The sequence below is a fragment of the Pipistrellus kuhlii genome, unplaced genomic scaffold (assembly GCF_014108245.1).
Source record: "Pipistrellus kuhlii isolate mPipKuh1 unplaced genomic scaffold, mPipKuh1.p scaffold_m20_p_3, whole genome shotgun sequence".
NCBI lineage: Eukaryota > Metazoa > Chordata > Mammalia > Chiroptera > Vespertilionidae > Pipistrellus > Pipistrellus kuhlii.
In genome coordinates this window covers 78,134,368-78,140,367 of record NW_023425529.1, presented here as the reverse complement: position 1 = coordinate 78,140,367, position 6,000 = coordinate 78,134,368, and the positions used below count along the sequence as shown (strand labels likewise).

General features: G+C 35.3%; 1 pseudogene; it reads left to right on the top strand.

Annotated features, from left to right (window-relative positions):
* The first annotated feature begins 2,461 nt into the window (after positions 1 to 2,461).
* LOC118730072 lies at positions 2,462 to 3,535 on the top strand (annotated as a pseudogene).
* The last annotated feature ends 2,465 nt before the right edge of the window (positions 3,536 to 6,000 follow it).

The following is a 6,000-nucleotide window of genomic DNA, read 5'->3' as shown; positions in this document are numbered from 1 at the left end:
TTCACAGGTAACCTTAACTTGTCCTATTTGATAGAAATGCAATTTAGGTAAATATATAAAGTGGAGATAAACCAGTGAGTTACTATTACTATGTTTTATTGACTCATGACTAAAATTGTAGAATGAAAGCTATAACATCTCTGTTTGCATTTGCCTGTATGTTTATGTATGCATGCATGCCATATATATATATATATATATATATATATATATATATATATATATATATATATGACATGTTTCCACCTCTGAATATTAATAATTTACACTAATAAAATAAAAATATGCAAATTGACCATCACTTCATGACACCCACCAGCCAATCAGGAGTGAGTATACAAATTAACCTGATAAAGATGGAAGGTTAATTTACATACGCAGGCGCTGAGTGGCTGGGGGTGGGGTGGGAATGTCCCCCATGTCAGCAAGGGGCAAGCAGTCCTCCACAGGGCCCCCACACAGAGCAGACGCCAGGACCTGTGGAGGCATCAAGCAGGCAGGTCTGCAGAGAGCAGAGAACCATGGGGAGTAGGCCCAAGCTGTCAGTAGGACATCCCCTGAGGGCTCCCAGATTGGAGAGGGTGCAGGGGTCAGGTTGAGGGGACCCCCACCCCAACCTCCGTGCATGAATTTTGTGTACTGAGCTCCTAGTTTAATTTACAAACATTCTCAATGGAGTTCTATTAGAATTAGCTTAGAAGAAAATAAACACTTATATAAACTAAATTTTCCTAAGACTCTTAGAAATATAGAAATTAACCTTTTTTTTTTTTTTTTTTAATTCACTTGATCTGGGATAGTCTTTGGTAATTAAACGTAGTTTTTAAATTTTTTGTAACATAAAATAGGGATGTCTTCAGAGTTTTTAGCATTAAATGTAATGCAGATGTACATTGTTTTCCTACCAAGATTTACTAGTCAAACATGCTTATATAATCTCTACTACATATTTATGATTATAACACTATAAATAAAACCTCAGAACAAAATGTACAATAAAAAGTAATTACTTGATGCACATTGAACATGATAAGTAAAATAAGAAAAGAAAAAAAGAAAAAAAAGGAAGAGCCATAATTTTTAATTTAGGCTGTTTGTTTAATTTTTTGATACTTTCCTGATTTGTCAATAAGAAAAATAATTTAAGATAATGGCTTGCTTTGTTTAATATTTCCTAAAACTTTTATAAGTAATTCAAGCATATTATAAGAATAACTGAATTAAATAGATTAAAATGGGATACAAATTTATAAATAAACTTTCCAACAATTATGTCTATTTAAAAATAATTATAGAAAGCTTTTTGGTAACTTGAATCTTAAAACTATATTGTTGAAATAATGATGAATATTCATTGAATATCCAGATCATTTCCAAATAAGATGACGTATTAATACATTAATTGCTGAATATAAGTTTAAGTTTTTTTATTTTTGGCATCTTGTTTTTATATGGTACATGCAAGCTAAAATATTTGGGTCTGTTAATAATATGAGAAACTTTATGATGAAAAAGACATATGCCTCTAGAGAATTGTAAAATGATGTATTCAGATATTTGCTATAGGATAATTGTGACAGACAGTTCATAATTGTCAGCTTATAGTTTTCATTGAAAATTAAGGTTATTATTAGTTATAAATTCTATATTGTAAATAAATCTACTAGAAGTAATAACAGTTAAGAAAAAAAGAAAAAAAGAAAAACAACCCACCTCTGAATATAAGGAAAAGAAGATGTATTTTCAATAAGGAAAGGCATGAGTATGTATTTTTGTTAGGGGAAAAGAAGAGTAATTTTGTCTGAATGTAGAATGACTGTTCCAGAATGAAAGAGAAGAGTATCACACACACAAAAAAAATGAATGAATTAAAAACAATTTTTGGAAGGTTTTTGAACAAGGAATCACGAAAAGGAATTTTTTCTTGGGTGGCCAATGCTGCCCAACATCAGGTGAATTTATTTACATGAGTTTTTAAAAAATTAGTCTTGGAATTTATAGTACACAGATGCAAGACTAGAACTTGGTTTTCTCTTTTTGAAACAAAACAATTTTCTTAGATTATTGGTCTACTCTTAATAAGAAATTATGAGAAAAAATTTTTTTTTGCCCTTTAATTTATCTGCCTAGGAAACCAATAGTTTGTGTCTTAGAGAAGTTCCTGAGCTTCGTGCTGTCTTTATCAGGTCTTGGTTTACTTAAGAAAATTAAGACTTCTCAGTATTAAGAGAGCTAAGTTTTAATAACTATCTTTCTGTATGTGCCTTGGAAATCTCAAAATTGTCACTTTGGTGAAACGGTAAGTATGGTTTCACAGGGACCGGTGATCCTATGCAGTCAAGTGTTCACACCTTTAGACATTTTTGACAACTTTCCAAAATCCAATTCTAACTGGAGTTTGACATCAAACAAAGATTTCCCAGAGCACTCCCGGAAAATCTGTCACCTTGTAGAAGAGAGACTTTTGACCAATTAGGGTTCTTTGCTATTCGCAGTTACGTGGGCAGCGTTGTCAACTAAGAAATGATGAAAGAACCCGTGGGCACTGCCACTCAAGCTGGGGCAGCGATTCCTGCTCATCCCCAGGCACACTGCAGCTCGGGCCTTGCCCAACACAACCGGACCATGGCTTCAGCTGAGGAAGAACTACAGAAGGATCTAGAAGAGGAGATGGTGCTTCTGAAAAAGGTAACTGGAAAAAAAGAGTTCATGATGCTCTTACAGCTGAAAAATCTAAGACAGACCGGAATCAAGAACAAGATGCAGCAGAAATTACAGAGGAAAGCAGAACTTGTGGACAATGAGAACCCAGTTGTGGTGGTCACTCCCATTACGATGGGATATACAGTGGGAATCAGTAATTATGGGTGGGATCAGCCAGATAATTTTGTGAGAATCCACATTACCTTAACTGGAGGTCATCCAGTCCCCACTGAGGACCTGCTGGCACATGTCGCAGAGAGAGCACGTGACCTTTTGGTAAATAGTTAAAATGGGCATATTTACCCCATGAGCATGAACCTCTTGAAACCCATCTCTGTGGAAGGCAATTCCAAAAAAGTCAAGATAGATATGGGGATTATATTGTGTAGGAAGAAAGCAACAAACTAAACAAAACAAAACAACAACAACAAAACACATCTAGTAGAACTACCCAACTGGAGTTGAAAAGGGAAAGAAAAGCCCTCTTATGACTCTGAAACAGGCTAACAAGGGGTTGATGAATGTTGTAAGAAAATGTAAGAAGATGGAGATGATAGGAAACAAACCATTAATAAGGCTTGTGTGGAACCAAGGGAGAAACAAGCCAAAGGAGATGCTGAATTTTGAGATAATACTACAAAGCCTTCTCTTAAGTAAAGGAAATAAATCTTCCATTTTTTTTTGCTGGAAGATTTATTTAAACAAAATATGCTTATTAAACACTTCCTCTAAAGATGGTACTTCAGTAACCTGATCATTTTGTTCATGAGAGGGTAATACTGCCTTCTCATGTGAAATGTATAAAAGCAAAAGCAAGTTTGGCTTAATGAAAAGGCCACAAGGCGTGCATTTTTGTTTAGCTAAGAGGTAGAAAACAGAAGTTATTGCTTGCCTTTAAGTTCTTGACATCGGTTTCCACCAATGTCAGAATAAGTAAAAAGTAAACCTGACAAATTGCATTAAAAAGTGATAATAAATCTTCTTAGGTTATATGTGCATGGCTCTATGATACTAATATAGATATATCAGAAATTCTATAAAGTTATTAGACATTTGCAATACTGATCCTGGCTGGTTAACTCAGTTGGTTAAAGCATCATCCTGATATGCCAAGACTGTGGGTTCGATCCCTGGTCAGGGTACAGACATGAATCAAACAATGAATGAATAAATAAGTGCACAGAGAATCTCTCTCTCTCTCTCTCTCTCTCTCTCTCTCTCTCTCTCTCTCTCTCTCTCTCTCTGTCTCTCTCTCCCTGTCTCTCTCTTTCTCTCTCTGTCTCTCTCTCCCTGTCTCTCTTTCTCCCTAAAATCAATAAATTAAAAAAAAATTAATACTCTTGTTGTCCAGTTATTATGTTAAAATGTTGTATGTCACAGAAATAATTAATTATTCTTTGTCAAATGATCTATCATCAGAACTTTAAGCAAGGCAATTGTAAGCCCTTTGCCTTTCACAGACAGGTGCTGTTTTACCCCGAGTCTCCTCTGAAAGCATTTATGCTCAAGAATGATCCATGATGGCATCACTGGGATAACTCTGAGACCATGCCACCAGGCTGAGGAAGAATTTCTAGAACTAACGAAGAAGCTGATAGATTCATAAAATTTTGAACCCAAGATCAAGCAGAAAAAGAATTAATTCACGGGCCTGAGTGAACTGATAAGGATGACTATAATATTTAATGACTTTTGTTTAAGAGATTGTTAGTTCTTTAATGTTTTGTTTTCCAGATTTAAGGAAACCCTTTTCTCTTAAACTATTGTAACTTACAGCAATATTGTGAACTATACTTTTGTAAACAGAGTTGAAACATTTATTTTTTCTTCCTATATGATCTCTCTAGAATGTGGGAACGTTTAGTATTCTTATTTTCATAGCAATGTAGTTATTTGCATAAGTTCAATAAGAATCTGTTCTTCTTGTAACAAGACACAATTGTTACCAAGGCTTAGACTGGAATGTCATGTTTGCCAATGATGTGCATCAACTCAGAAGTGACCGGACAGCGTTAAGGAAGCCCCCTTTGGAAAAGCTGGCCTGTATTTGGCTTCCTGGGTTCCCCACTTTGCAGGTAAGTAAGTATATTTTGGGAGCAGCGAGAAAAGAAGAATTCAGCCAAATTAGTATTCATTATAGGCAAAATGAGGTAGTGTATTCTTGGCTTGATTTCCTAGCTTTTCAAAGTCCAATCTGGGATTCCCTGAAAAATTCTAGCAAAACAAACTCAGAATGGACCATGCAAGCTCCTGGTGCACTAATGTGAATAACCAAGCCAAGTTTAATGAGACCAGACATAGTTCTCAAACAAATTAGTCTTACTTTGCTTATATTTGATAGAAATGGAGGTGATTACAGAAAGAATTTTTTTGTTTGTTTCAATGACAAAACAATAGTGCACCCTTGCAGATTCTGTCTAGCTCATTTTGCCAGTCTTGGCTAAGACCTGAATTCTTCTAGTTTCTTCCAATATCCAGCTATAACTCAAAATTAACATTCTTAAAAATTTCCCCTTGATTTGGAACTGAAACTGCCCTTTTCACAAAGTTATGCAAGCTAAAGCTGGATTGCTTGATATAAATGTGTAAAAAAAAAAAAAAAAGACTATTGCCCTGGCTGGTGTGGCTAAGCAGTTTAGAGCATTAGCCCTCAAATCAAATGGTTGAAGGTTTGGTTCTCTGTCAAGAGCTTGTATCTAGTTGCAGGGGTAAAATTCCAGGTGGCTGCATGCAGGAAGCAACCAACTGATGTCTCTCTCTCACATGGATGTTTCTCTCACACTCTCTCTTCCTCCCTCCCCTCTCCCACTTTCCCCTTATACTTTCTCTAAAAAATTAAAGGGGAGAAAATATCCTTAGGCGACGATTAACAACAACAATAACAACAACAACAAAGTCTACAACAGATGATGACATCTGGGCAGCCTTCATGCCTTCTGCTGTATGTGCCACTCAGAAACTTCACTGGAACAATGATGCCATCCCCAGCGGCACCAAATAGCAAACCAGAAAGATTCTTCAGGTGCTTACTGCCATCCTGACTCCACCATCTAGAGATGCTTCAAGCTCGAGCTTAAAAATCTTGACTGGCTGTCCTTTGGATGCAGATACTAGGTTACTAACCATTAATCTTTGTTTTTCTTCTATTTTCATAGAAAGTCCCCTCATTAAATAAATATCTGACTGCTAGCAAGATATTATTTTGCTAATTGAATATTATTTTTCTTCAGTACTATTCAAATATCTGTACAAATCTTTTTTTAAAAGAATATATATATATATATATATATATATATT